This window comes from Nomia melanderi, chromosome 1 (assembly GCF_051020985.1).
Source record: "Nomia melanderi isolate GNS246 chromosome 1, iyNomMela1, whole genome shotgun sequence".
In the NCBI taxonomy this organism is placed as follows: Eukaryota; Metazoa; Arthropoda; class Insecta; order Hymenoptera; family Halictidae; genus Nomia; species Nomia melanderi.
Window position 1 is genome coordinate 16,770,668 of NC_134999.1, and position 15,452 is coordinate 16,786,119.

General features: G+C 37.2%; 1 protein-coding gene across 3 annotated transcripts in view; it reads right to left on the reverse strand.

The window, feature by feature from the left end:
• The window catches only part of CDase (neutral ceramidase), a 67,303-nt gene that overhangs the window by 17,928 nt on the left and 33,923 nt on the right, over nt 1-15,452 (reverse strand). The window lies entirely within an intron of this gene.

Consider the following 15,452-nt stretch of genomic DNA (forward strand, 5'->3'; position numbering starts at 1 on the left):
GCACTGTGCCATCTGATCCCGTTCGTCGGGCTACTAATTCATAACAAAACGCCCGGAACGCGTACGGCGCATAGGCGTCCCGCGTTTCGAAGGAGCAACGGATTTTCATGCGCGGAAGCAGAATCGTGTCTCTCGAGATGCTAGATAACCCGGTATAATGAGGCGAGATAGTAAGCGATTGCAAAGTCCTGCTTCAACAGACGTGGGAACAGGAACGTGTAAACACGTGGATCACCGTGCCGGTTCGGCTCGTTCCATTTTTTTTTCCCCTCCGCGCGTCCGCGACGATCCTCCTTTCTCTAACGTCGCGTCGATTCTCGCGCTCCTTCTGCGTTTTTCTGACAACGATCGAGCGATAATCGATCCTTGCACAAGCGATATTCGAACACGCTGCTCGATCCTCGTGGGATCAATTTCGTCGTGATGATTAACCCTTAGCATTACACATAGTTTTGTGATAAGCAACTCCTACCAATTTTCATAGTTCTACTGAAAATTAACCCTTTGCGGACGAAGATTGTTGAGAGTATACATTTTGCAAATTCTGCTGAATTAAACACTGGATGATTAAATCATAGAGAATAAGGAAACTGAGTTTCTGACGACTTGACGTGCAATTAGTCTATGTGATACGTCAATAGAATTTGCCTGAGATTTCATTAACACGAAAACTACTGAGCAGTTTAACCCTTCGCGGATGAAGATTGTTGGGAGTATACATTTTGCAAATTCTGCTGAATTAAACATTGGGTGCTTAAATCATAGAGAATATGGAAACTGTGTACTGATTTTTTGCTGTTCGAAGAGTTAAATCATTTGTTCACAACTGGTTATTCCAAACATGAGAGTTTGATCTTAGGAATATGCCGACATTCGTCCGCAAAGGGTTAACCCTTTGCACTCGACAATATTTTTTATTGAAGGTATTCAATACTTTCTGACTAAATATTAACGATATTTTTCGCAACTAACACAATTGATTATCTTGGATAGATTAAGAGACAACTATTTTACTTCGATGTTTTGTATGTTGATACATTACACGAAGTTTAATGTTGATTTGAAAATTTTATAAGTTTTCTGCGTTGATCAGGTGTAAGGCGCCCTCCGAGTTCAAAGGGTTAACCATGTATAACATTTCTTAGAACTTTAATTCCCTTTTTAATACAAACTTTGTATATTTGGAAGGTCAAATCATCTTAAGGTAGTTTTCTTAAAATTCATTGAAATATTTGATATTAGAACTGGTGCAGTATTGGAGTCTACAGATTTCAAAGGGTTAATTGAGTGCGGGATTTTAGGCGTTTACAGAGGTGAATGCTTTTGGTTGATGAATATGGGCTTATATGGAATTTTTGAGGTTTCTTTTTGGTATCTTTTTGAATAATGAAATTAGTAGTTTGGGAAATTAATATAGTATTGTGTTTAATTTTGGGTAATTAGTTGAGAGTTAGTAGTTGATTGGAATATTTTTGGTAGATGAATATGGGGTTATATGGAATTTTTTAGGCTCCTTTTTGGTATTTATTTTAGGTAATGAAATTAGTATTTTGAGAAATTAATGTAATATTGTATTAAATGTAGGTAAACGAGTTGGTGCTACCTTAGGATGTTCATTTAAATATTCATTTTCGTTCAAATTCTTCCAAATATTCAAATTCATTTAAATATTCATTTTCGTTCAAATGAAAGCGTACAAGTAGTAGACATCAAGGATTTTATATAACGACGGATTTCTTTTGGTACCGTGCCGAGACACAATTCCAATTTCCTCTTCTTTTGGTGGACTACTTTGCATACATTAAACGTTGGCTACTTTGTCTCGTTCCTTTCACATTCCTCAATTTTTTGAATATTTGCAAAATTAGCTTTCATTCTTTTCTCTCTTATTATACAATATACAATAATTAGCATTATTTATAATATAAAAATTTTTGCGAATAACCGTCGTTTAATTGACTAAATCCATGGCATTCAACGAGTCAAAGACATGAGTTTCTGTTGCGTTTGGAATTCCTCATGCTCTGATTCTGTCATTATTGTAGGAGAAAGAGAACTTTACTTGAAACAGTATAATTATTTCATGACAACTCACAATAAAACAATCCCCAAATCAAACAACTCACACACTATTTATACACTCAGATGCTCTTGTCCCACTCTCACACTTTCTAGAACATTCTTTCATTGCCATACATTAATTTTACTTATATTTGGAACATTGTAGATTCATAAAAAAACGAACGTTATTAACATAAAAATCAATATAGAGAAAATCAATTTAGTCTAGAACATTCCAATGCTTTGCACATTCGTTCAAAACGCGCATTGATACATCGATGCACTCTACAAAGGTTAATGGCAAATATCAAGGTTTATAATTTTGCTGTATCAAATCATCAAGGATTAACTGTTAGCCCTTTGCACTCGGAAGGCGACTCTTAGTAACCAATCGATTTGATTTTGGTAAAACTATAGAATCCGATATTTAATCCTTTGCACTTGGAAGTTTTTCACTGGAAATGTTTGAACATTTTCTGATGAGATAAAGACGATATTTTGTGAAACTAACTCGAGGAATCACACGTGCATTGAGGAACAAAGCTATTTCATTTCAATATTTCTCGAATTGATGCATTATAGAAAGTGTAATATTGTGGGAATGGATGTATTTGATTGTGAGAATAGATATATCGATGAGTGATGAATGCGTATGCAGTAGATGAATGCCGCGATTGTGTGTGAGCGCGTTTTGAACGAATATTCAAAGCATTGGAATATTCTAGAGTAAATTGATTTTCTCTATATTGATTTTTATGTTAATAATGTTCGTTTTTTATGAATCTAGAATATTCCAAATACACGTGTTGCAAAATTAAGAGACTAGAGGATGGGCAATTGAAGGAACGTCGGATAAGTAAATTTTCTGTTTCCTCTTCTCGTTAAATTCGCAAACGGTTCCAGCTGAAAAGGACCACTCGTGACTCACGCGGAAGTTGCAAAGCGCGTGGCTCCAGCCAGTCACAAAATCGCTCATAAATTCGGCGTTGCGAGATCGTTTTATTGGAGTAGGTAACGCGTGGTAAATTCGCCGGCGCCGATTTGCGCAAGTATGGCCCCCTTTCGCCATCGCCCCACTTGCGTAACCCTTCAATTATCTTTTAATTAGATGCGAGAGGAGCGTGCGTAACAATTGTCCACTTTCCAGTTCGTAGAAACCGTGAGTTTCGACCTGTTTTTGGGAAACCTGTTATTACTTCTTTTGCATGAGCTATCGTAGCCGATAATGTGGAGCAGAAATTCTCCAAAATCTAAATTGCAGTTCGATCGAGTAATGGAAACATTCAATTTTCATTGAATTTCCACATGTTTCGATGTAATTACAGATTAATATATACAATTGATTCTATGAAATGTTCGAATTTAATTGCACAGAAGTACGCACGAAACGCAAGGTTTTGAAAGAAGATTATTTAATGAATAATTAAGTAACCGACTAATTAATTTATCGTTCAGTTTAGAGTGAATCTGTGGAACATTAAAATCATGTTCCTATGATCGTAGCCAGAAGTTTAATAAACAATTGATTAATTGATAAAGCAATGATTTATCCTTTGATTTAGAATGAATCTGCAAACCCCGAAAATCATATTTCTATGACCCTAGCTAGAGATTCAATAACTAATGAACTACTCGACTAATTACTAATTTATCCTTCAATTTACAATGAAGCTTCAAATCACCAAAATCATGTTCCTATAACCCTAGCCATAAGTTGACTAATTAATCGATTAATCGATAAATTAATGATTTATCCTTCAATTTACAATGAATCTTCAAACCCCCAAAATCATATTCCTATGACCCTACCCAGAATCTGACTAAAGAATTGATTAATTGATGAATTAATGATTTATCCTTCAATTGACAATGAATCTTCAAACCCCCAAAATCATATTCCTATGACCCTACCCAGAATCTGACTAAAGAATTGATTAATTGATGAATTAATGATTTATCCTTCAATTGACAATGAATCTTCAAACCCCGGAAATCATATTCCTATGACCCTAGCTAGAGATTCAATAAATAATTAACTACTCGACTAATTATCAATTTACCCTTCAACTCACAATGAATCTTCAAATCGCCAAAATCATGTTCCCATGATCCCACCCAGAATCTGACGATTGACTGAAGCCACGTGTCAAAAAGGTCGACGCGAGTCAAACTATCAATATCAACGCTATTTAGAAAACCCCTTGTCGTCCGAAGGAAAACTCGCGAATAGATAAACTCAGCTTCCTCCTGAGTTACGACACGCTTATTCAACCGATGAAGTTTCACTCCGGTCTGGCCCGGAACGAAACGTGTGCGTGAAATCCGAATGCGCTCGCGTTAACCGGTCGCCGTCATTACGCTCTCCATCGGTTCAACCGGACCGGAATGACAAGCGCATCTGTTTCCCGGTCGCCGCCGGTTTTCTGTCTGACCGTCCTTTGCGAAACACAGGCCAGACGCAACCGAGCAAACGTCTTCTAATCGCGTTGCCGATCTTCTCCTTTCGTTCGTGTATGTACCATTCAACCGCCGGTGTTGAAAGTACCGGCAACTTCTCTTTTCTGGCTACTTTGTCGGCTTGGGCAACGAGGACGGTTGACACGCCTAGCCAAATTGTGGATTGATTTCATTTTGGAAAGTGTTAGGTCTTGGTTACTTATAAATGTAATGTTTAATATTTTTATAATTTGTATGAGAATGAAAATATGACTCTGAAATCACAATTCAAGTTGAAATTTCTCTTTTTTGGCTACTTTGTTGGCTTGGGCAAGGAGGAATGTTGATACCATCAGCCAAATTGTGGATTAATTTCATTTTGGAAAGTGTTCCAGAAAGAAATTAATTAAAAAAGTGATAACGCTGACGTCTCTGCTGCATAAATTAAGCGATCCACACTAGAAAAATGGGATAATACGTTTAGAAGCAGATCGAACCAATACGACTCCTCTTTTCTTCGTCTATGACCCTTAGTTATAAAACAAACTATGCATCTTTCCTACCAATTTGAACGTTTATAAACTACTATTAGTAAAATCCATCAATTTAGCGTTGAAAAAATAAGACATACTTCATAACGATAGAGTTTAACGAATATTCTACATTTCTCCGAACCAATACGACTCGTCCTTCGTTCTCACTTATTTCTCTTATTTCAACAACAAACCGCGTATCTGTCACACTGTTATAATATTAATCGAAGGCATTACTAATTTGTTTATCCCCCTCACACGAACAGTTAACCCTTTGCACTCAAAGCTATAAAGTTGAATATTTAATATTTCAAATTAAACTTCGCATTGTTACATGAAATATTGAAATAAAACACCTTTATTGCTTAATTTATCTATGAATTATCGTTAAATTAGTTTCAAACAATATCACCTATATCTCGTCAAAAGGTGTTGAATATTTCTATTGAAAAGGTTTCGAGTGCAAAGAGTTAACAATTTCTTCGCAAACGTGTACATTCATGAACAGATCACTGGCGCGTATCGTTTCGTCCGAGATATCGGCTAGACTCGTTTGAAATTCCCAATGCCTCCAGGAAAAGAATTCTCTAGGTCGGTTCATCGGCGCGTATCTGCTTGAATTGTTTCCGAACGATGAAAAACCGGTTAGTCCTTGCCGGAGTGAAAACCGGGAGCGAATTAGAGCCAAAAGCGGCCTCACTCCGGCAAGGACCCGGCTCTACGTGCGCGCACGAGCGCCGTTGCGCCGTGCATCGGGGTGTGCCAAGGATACGCCAAGACATTTCTTCCCCACGTTTTGCAGCCGGAGTTCTCACACGATTGTATTGAAATGCCGCTCGTAAACAATGAGTTGCGTCACGGTTGTATCCGATTGACAGAGGCGTGACAGGAGGAGAGCAACCGAGAAAGAGAGAAGGAAGCAGGGAGAACCTTCGAGCCCGGAGCGTTATGATTAGGAAACGAGATACGTCTCTCGCGGCGACGCTTTAATCAATCACCGTTTACACTGGCTGGGTCTGTCCTGACCCGTAATGAAACAGAAACTCACTGGACAGAGAGAAATTTTGGATCGTTTGGAAAAAGGGTGTTGGATGAGAGTAATGATGTGGAAGATCCTATGATTTTATACGATTTGTATGTTAATTTATGAATTTTTCATTTGAAATGTTAAATAATTTAGGTATAATATAAAATTGTCAAATTCTGAATTTTATGTATTGCATAAGTATCTATCGATTCCGTAATCTTATACAGTTCTATTTATGTTTAATTTTTGAACTTTTATTGTTGGTAACATCTTGCTTAATTTTAATATTTTACTACTTAAATTTCTAAATTATTAAAAATATTTTCCGAGTTTAGTCGTGTATCCTGAATCGATTATTCGACTACCAGATGGGCCAAAATGACCGATTCCTCATTTACTCCTTCATAATAATTGAAGAAATGATTAAAGTAATTGACTTATTAATAAAATTAAAATATAACTTAACCGACATTCTATACAAGAATGTTGAAAAATCAGGTCAACTGCTCCAGTTCTAGTTAACTGAAAACTTCGAAACGTGTCTTTCGACACCTTCGCTAGAAACAGTGTTAACACATTGCGGCTAATTATCAGAAAATTAAATTGTGCGGATTTCCAGTGAGATCCATTTATATCACTATCTATAAAAAGAAACTCAGGTATCATATTGTTATGTAATATATTTTAAACGGACAATTAGTTCTAATCAAATTTAATATTTCCTTAAATGCTGTGGTAATTATCAAAGTCCTATAGCTATAAACATACTGGGGTCTCCTGGAGATAAGGAAGATTCTCTGAAATATACAAACCCTCAACAGATGAAGCTAAATTATATAACAATTACTCCAAAAATAGGAAACTACGTGCTAATCTCTTGCGATTCCATTAATTAAATCATTTGTTTTCGACTTAGACTTCCAAATATGAAAATTTCATCTCGAAATTTTGTCGACGTTTGTCCGGAAATGGTTAAGGGTTAACACGAAACATCTAACGCTAGAATTAGCCGAATCCATTTAAAAGGAGCCAGAATGACGAAAGAATCATCAGTAATTCAGTTGTTCCCTTCTTCGAAGATCATTAAGTAAATTGAACGATCCCGCGCGAGCGCGGCGATCCTTTTGTTACGGTAAATAAAGAAACGGCGCCGCGGGTGGCAGAGCACGCCGCCGCGAACCGGAAATTGGCGGCGTACACCGAACAGGTACGCCCCACCGTGGGAGTGAGCGAGGATTTTTTTCCGCGATCGTTCACGCTGCCATTTCGCGTGCAGTCGCCATATTAAACAGCGTCTGCGACGACACGACACGACGCGACGATCGGTGAACGGGGCGAGCGCGTAACATGCCGCCGAGCGTTTTACCGGTCGCCGTATCCGTCCGCTTCGGCATTACGGTCACGAGCCAACCTTTCACGGTTTCACGGCTGTTAGAATCGTAACGGAGACGAGTTTCTGGGCCTCTTCCAGGTCCGACGCGGCGCGTGCTCCGGTTCGTTAGTGGCTCTTTTAGCGTCCGAAGGGAAATTACCTTTCACTTGTTTCTCGCCGTTGTCGCGCGAGAAATGACGAACGCGGTTATGAAGATTCTTTTATTTCGGTTAAGCGACACGGTGTATGGTCGTTTACTTTTCGACGAGGCTGACATTCAGCTTTAGGTCTTTAGCTTTTTACGATCGGCATAATTTTCTAACTACCAACTGGTCGAAGCGAATATGTATATTCTTAAAGTTATTTTTCTATAGGTGGTTTGTAATAAATGTATGGATGGTAAAGATTTGTTGAAGTTAATGTGTTTTTCTGAACGTAAATTCCATGAAGAATAATAGATACAATACCTCTCGACCAAATGTATATATTCTTGAAGTTATTTTTCTATAGGTGGTTTATAATAAATATATGGATGGTAAAGATTTGGTGAATATCTATTATATCTCATTTGTTGATTATCTTTTATTTCTTAATGAGTCGAAGTTGATGCTTGAATCACTTCATAAAATAATTTTTATTTACTTTGATATCTTCCGGCATTTTGAAAAGAGAAGGGACATTATTATTTAAAGAGAAATAGAGAGAGATTGATTTTGATAATTATTTTCAATTTTCTTTGATTACATCTTTCGCCATTTTTAGGAAAGAGATGGTTAAAGAATATTTAGAATTGAAACTAATATTACACAGTGTATTTCAGAGTTTCCTGTCAGTCGACTGTTTGACGGGTTAATTGATTTATCAATCAAACAATAGTGTTTTTTAAAGAAGCGGATTGGTTTAAATATAAATGGGAATTGTGTTCGAGTGAATTTAATAATTGGACAGCTTGGGAAACTCTATCGGTCCGATGGCGTTCGTTTCCGGGATCGATCGTCGCGTGGAATTTCGCCGGATTTTCCATGCAAATTTTACACTGCACGCCACAGTAATTTCCTTAATTGACGTTGACGCAATCAACATGAACAGTAATTGCATCGACAAACATTAATACCACCTCGGGTCCGATCGAGCCCGCGTTAGAAATTGCGTAGCTGGATCCGTTAAATGAACACTAATCCGGAGTTATGACGGAACGGCCCAAAGAACGGAACTCGGAACAGCGGCGGGCGAATTTATTTAACAAATAAACGGTAGAAAGTCGAATTACCGCGATGTGCAAAAATATTTCACACGAGTCCAGTGAACACGTGTGCCAATGAATTTTCAATCGAATGAAACGGAACAGTGAGACTATCGTGCAACGTAAATTACGAAAATCGATTATGCCGGATAATTGTCAAATTGCACGTTAAACTGAAAATTATTACACCTAAATGTTGCATAATAACATTCACATTTCTCGAAAATATACTCGACATCTATCTACACTAAACTTATACATTTCTAACTAATTTTCTATTTACACCTCAATTTTTAATCAAACCTTTTAAAAAGAAATGAATGTGAAGCGAATAGAGAACCCATAGTTCTCTTATATCTTCCAAACGAAACTTCTCTAAATAATTCAAACAAACTTCATTTTCAAATGAACCATCCGAACATAACCTCCAAACCTCAAAGAAAATGGCGACAGCGCCGTTACTCTTAACGTCACGCGTGAATGTAGTAGTTAAAAATTATTCGAGATGATCACACGTTCGTTTCGCTAGCTATACAGCTGCCATTTGTCGCGTGGCTCCGTTAAAGAGCGAACGGGACAAATTTGAAATTATAAGAGCCATTTTGCGGCCGTTGAAAGAACATCCTTCCAGACCCGACGACTCGCTCGCTCGCCGAATGGCTCGAGTAACAGGTACTCTTCCTTAATGATCCTTTCACGCCGTCTGACCATGGACATTATCTACTTTAACTGGCCGTAAAGTACGTTCTCGCCTCGGCAAGGTCCTTCTTCAGGATTGAGCGACTTCCGAGCGTTACGGCTCAGCGAGAAAAGAAAGAGGAGAAAAAAGACCGGCCCTAGGACTGACTCTATGAAAGACCGTTTCCGTTGAACGGAACAGACCAAGGTTTGGCAATGTTCTATGATTTCCTGCTGGCCAAGGATCCCTTTCGTAACGTGTTTGCTCCGTTGCTCATAACTGTATTCGGGAACCATGGAAATATGATTGAATGCATTTCACCATGTAGAAGTTTCATTTGCCCAATGGAAGGCAATCCGATGTAGCGATCGATCGATCAAAACTCGAACGAAATCAAACATTCATTTGCAGAATTTTAGAGCTTATGACAATTGAATTCTTGACTTTTGAGAATCATTCTTTGAGATCATTGGATATGCACTATTTATGGAAATTTTCAGCTTTGTGTGTGTTACGTTCTATTTATTAGAATTACTGTTATATGGAGGTTTCATTTATTCTATTGGAAATTTCTTATAGCAATGACAATTTGAATGTGAAACATGTTTGCAGTTTATTCTTAAATGGTACACAATATTTCCGAGGAAACCTACTACAGTTAGTTACTCCAATTTCAGAACGACGCGGGTGAAGAGGTCAGAAGGCGCACTTTTATGTCAAGCACAGATACCGATCTTCCCGGGGTTCTGTGCTCCATTTGCACGTTATTTTTATCTTCATCAAGACATTCGCCAGTGGAACTGAGTACAAAGCTTCCTGAATCTCGCGTCTTATCCGGTGCATCGTACTTTTGTCGGATTATATAGTGACTCATCGCGACGGAAATGATTTTCAAGGAAGTATAAGACGCCACAGAATGGAACTTTCATTATTCCCAAAATCGAATCGAATTACTATAATTCACTCGATTAACCAGTTAACTGTGTAAGGCGCCTCTCGAGTGCAAAGGGTTAAACTTTGTATAATACATCAATGTACGAAATATTGAAAGAAAATAGTCCTCTTTCTCGACGCACGTGAGATTTCTTAATTCAACCTGAGAAAATGTCATCTGTATCTCATTAGAAAATATTGAATATTTCCGGCAAAAAATTTCTGGAGCGCAAAGGGTTAACATTTGGCCGCTATAAACAAAAACAATAACATTTCAATCAGTCCTTTTATTTTCGTAAGTAACTGAGTGTCACGTGGTACGATTCGTTCTAAAAACACGGTAATATTTTTAGAATAGACAAATCGTCCACAATACTTGATGAAAAAAGAAAAAATACATAAAATCTGAAAAATTACAAAAAATTACTTACAAAGTTATTAAAGAAAAATACTTTCTGGGCTCCCTACAGGACCCCACTCAGCATTTTAACCCTTTGAACTCGAAAGTTTCTCACTAAAAATATTCAACATTCTCCGATGAGATACAGACGATGTTCTTTGAAACTAATTAACGAGAAAACATATATAAATTAAGAACGAAAGTTATGTTATTTCAATATTTCATATATCGATGCATCATACAAAGTTCAATATTATATAAAAGACTTTATAATTTTGCAAATCAAATCAAGCGGTGACCGAGAGTCACCTCTCGAGTGCAAAGGGTCAAGGGTTAAACGGAAAGAGAGGATAGGAAAGAAGCTTCGTTTTCCCATGCGGTCCGCTCTTGACCGACATCGCGAAGCGAAATCGTCGCGCGTTTTTAACGTCGGCTTTACATAACGCGTACGCGCCGCTTAATGCGCCCGGTGAACGCTGCCATTCGTTCAGCTAGACAAACGAGCCTTGTGGCTGGTCCCGTTGCATCATTTCGGGGGAATCATCGGTGGGAACCACGCCTTTTGCTACGAAACTTCTCGTAGGAGAAATGTTTTCATGACTTGTAGATCGCGGATCTGACGAGAGAAAGTTCTGGGGACATTTTGAGTAACTCGGTAATTAGGTGATTAATAATTCGGTGATTATTAATTAGATTTTGCTCCCTTGGTCATTTTTCATGGGATCTTTTAATTCAGAGAATTTTTACTTTTGAAACTTTTCAATTTGTTGTAATTCTGTAATTTTTTAGTAGTTTCCGAATTGAACAATTTGTTAACTCAGCACTTAGTTTAGTTTTGTGATGTAATTTAATTTAGCAATTTTGTGAATTGTTTTAGGAGCGAATTTATTTTGGTAAATAATTATTACTATTCCACGTTCATCTAGCTGAATACCACTGTATTATGTAGCATTATTTACAATATACAAATGTTTTCATATAATTGTCGTTTCATTGAGTGAACTGTAGCAATTCGATTTGGTGTCACCGGCGACTCTCATGGCATTCAACGTGTTAATCGTTTGGATGCTAAACAACTTTTGTGATATTTACCAAAACTATTTTGTTTTAGCAAATCTTGTAATCTTCAATAAAGGAGTTTGTAGATTGAAGTAACCATTGTTTTACAGTGAATTGTCATTTTGTAACTTTGACGCTAATAGATGAATCCAACTTAGGAATTAAGAGTTGATGTTTGTTTTGCTACATTAGATTACCTGTTACAAGCTTTTGTCACGGAAGATCGCTTCTGTGGCTGACTGTACGTTATAAGTTTCCATCGAATTTTCCGAAACACCTTGTACCGACCCTAATATTTCAACATCTGCGGCGTGTCGCTGATACAATACCCCTTGGCAACAAAGTATCAAGAATGGAAGAAGAACGTGACCAAACCTCTCGTGACCCTTCACACCCCGTAAGTTCGCCGTCGATGTTTTGAAAACGTTTAGCGCCCGACTACCCCCAGGAACAGGAACCTTCCGAAAATACGGTACAATATAGCACACCGTGTAGGGTTGCTGGAATTAGTTTCGTCCCAGTAACTTTTCCAATGCGTCCACGAATTTTACTTTGAAATTAATCACTTAGTTTACAATATTTCATACAGTCAAATTCCTTTAACCAAAAAACGATTTCTATCTTCACTAAGATATAAATCTTCAGAATCTTAATCAATAATAATAAAATTCTAGTAGAATCCATAAATCACCGTTTTTTCAATTAAAACACTCGAAAGTTAGAAGAAACTATTTAATTCCTCATTAGAACCATTTACAGTTAACTATAAAATATTACTGCGAAACTGCCTAATATTCTTTCAAATTTAATAAATTTACTCTTTTGAAGCCCGTCAAAATAATTAAGACTTTGTTCAAAATGAACATAATGTGGTCTCAACTTATGTCATTGAATTAGATTGTTATTGCAGGTTTTGAATTATTGAATGCCAGTGTATTAAGTATTACATATAATATAGGAAAATTTTCAAATGATTATCGTTTAATCGAATGAATTATAGTAATTCGATTTGGTTGAGGTCACCGGTGACCCCCATGGCATTCAACGTGTTAACCCTTAGCACTCCAGGTTTTTTTGTGATATATCAGCAACTGCAACTAATTTTTATAGTACTCCTAGCGAAAATGAGAAATGCTGTAACATTTCTTCGATCTTTTATTTTCCTTGTTAATACAAAATTTGGAAGTGTGGAAAATCGAATAATTTTAGGGTAATTTCATTAAGATTTATTGAAATATTTAATATTATAACTGGTGCAATATCGGAGCCTACAGAGTTCAACGTGTTAACAAATAAAATAAATGTCTCCGAGATTTTCAAGAGAAGTAAAAGCTACTTGAAGATTTCACTGGCCATTCATTCAGGTTCTTACACCATTCGTCCTTGCATAATGAGAACGCATGAAATTCGGGGCGTAATCATCGCTCCTAGTTCCTGGTTCCGTAGCAATTTAGATGAAATCATGCCCATTCCGCATAATTCGGGCATTTAACCCTTTGCACTCCAGAAGTTTCTCATTGGAAATACTCAACATTTTCGAATCAGATACCGACGACATTCCTTCGAACTGTCTTGACGAGAAATCGCACATAAATTGAAGAACGAAACTATTTTCTTTCGATATTTAACCCTTTGCGGACGAACATCGACATCCCGGCGAGATCAGATGTTCATATTTGGAAGACTAAGTCGTGAACAAATGATTTAATTAGTGAAACAGCTAGAGATTAGCACAGCAGTTTCCTGTTTTTCTATCAATCAAGCATTAACACTTAAAGTACGAAGGAATCGTCACTTATTTACAACGTTCCATAAAAATTACACGTTTCTTGAGACTCGAAGAATCTCCTCTTGTATCTTCGTTGATACACGGAAGTAATTGAAAGTCTTTCTCAAAAATGCGTTCACAATTTGAATACTTGCAAAGCCAAAATTCTCAGATGGGACAATTTCCCTTTCGGTAGTGTTAGTGTTAAATTATAATTAATTTATCCAAAAAACTAGTTTGGCCGCATACGACGCATCGAAAACCAACACAGGCAAAATTTAACACTAAAACGCGTTCACAATTTAACACTAAAACTACTAGACGGGTCAAATGACCCATGATGTCTTCTTTTTGCAATTATTCGAAAGGTAACAAATGTTTCTCTGAGGAATTATTAAAGAAATTCATTCAACACTACGCAAATTGAATTGTAAATCAATTAACCCTTTGCACTCGGAAGTTTTTCAGTAGAAATATTTGAACATCGTCTGATGAGATAAAGACGACTCTATTTGAAACTAATTTAACGATAATTCACAGATAAATTAAGCAACAATTTATTTAAATATTTCACGTTGCAATACAAAGTTTCATTTAAAGTAATAAATATTCAACTTCATAGTTTTGCTGTATCAAATCAAGCGGTGACTGAGAGTCACCTCTCGAGTGCAAAGGGTTAAAGTCTCAGCAGATGCACTCTTGGAGTATCTATAGCGAAATTTTCAAAAGTCAATCGAACTGCTCGGTAGTTTTAGTGTTAACCCCTTGTCCTACAACAACGAGTGAGGCTCGTGGTGAAGATTTTCAACATGATTCAACAAATGTCTATATTACTTAGTTAATTCGAATTCAAAATAAATATTATTCCTCTGTAATCAACTATTACACTTAAAAGGAAATATAGGAATAACATATGCTTAGAACTTTTCTCTTTTTCCAATAAATTATTCATGACAAAGCAGCCGTATCGATGAGAGTTGAGAAAGAAATCATAGGCCAAGGGGTTAATTCAGCAGAATCTACAAGAGATTTTGAATACCTTCATAATCTTCGTCCGCAAAGGGTTAAATAAAGAGACAGTTGATCGAGGAACGCGTTCAAGCGAGAACAGTCTCTTTGCAAAGTTTCTCTTTGCCAATTTCACACGTGTCTAAGGCTGCCGAGAGGAGGAAAAAAAGGGTCTGGCGTCATTAGCGCCCGCGAGAATTATTTAGCCCGCGATTACATCGGGTGCAAGATCGCCGCGCCGTACAAAAGGTGTATTACCTATGCGGAGAAGCGTACAGGCGAGCTTTGTTCCAACTCTCCTAAACGTTACGACACTTCCCAACGTAACGGAGACAGCCACGCCTCTCTTCGCGCGCTCGTCCTCTTGCCAAATTAATTCCTTCCTCTGGAACCTGTCTGCTGGGCGAACGCGATGTGAACAATGATTCGATGAACTCAGTTATTCGACTCGGTGCACAGTCGTCGAGGAAATGATCTAGTTTCTCAAACAATGCGAGCAGTGTTCTAAACAGATGCCGCAGGAAGTAAATTAGCATTTCGGAATTTTAATATGCTCATGGAGCGACTGATTGCTATTTTATGTAATGAACGAGTAAGGTGTATATGAATTGTGTTCATAGTAGGAACCTATAGAAATTGCGGAAGAAACATTTAGAACTCTTAATGACAGAAATAATTTTGGATTTTTGGAAAATTTAGAAAGGTCTAGTTTTTACCATCGTTCTATAAATACTATGATGTTTTCAATAAACACTAAGAAACTAATCAAACAAATTACAATTTCCATCTCCCAATAAACCAACCGACTCCAACTCCCTATTAAAACTTATAAAAACAAGCAATTCCACGAAATTCCCCCAACAACAGAAACCACTAAAAACCGTTCACCAATCTCCAAAGATTACCTCGACAACAGAAACCATACATTCCGAG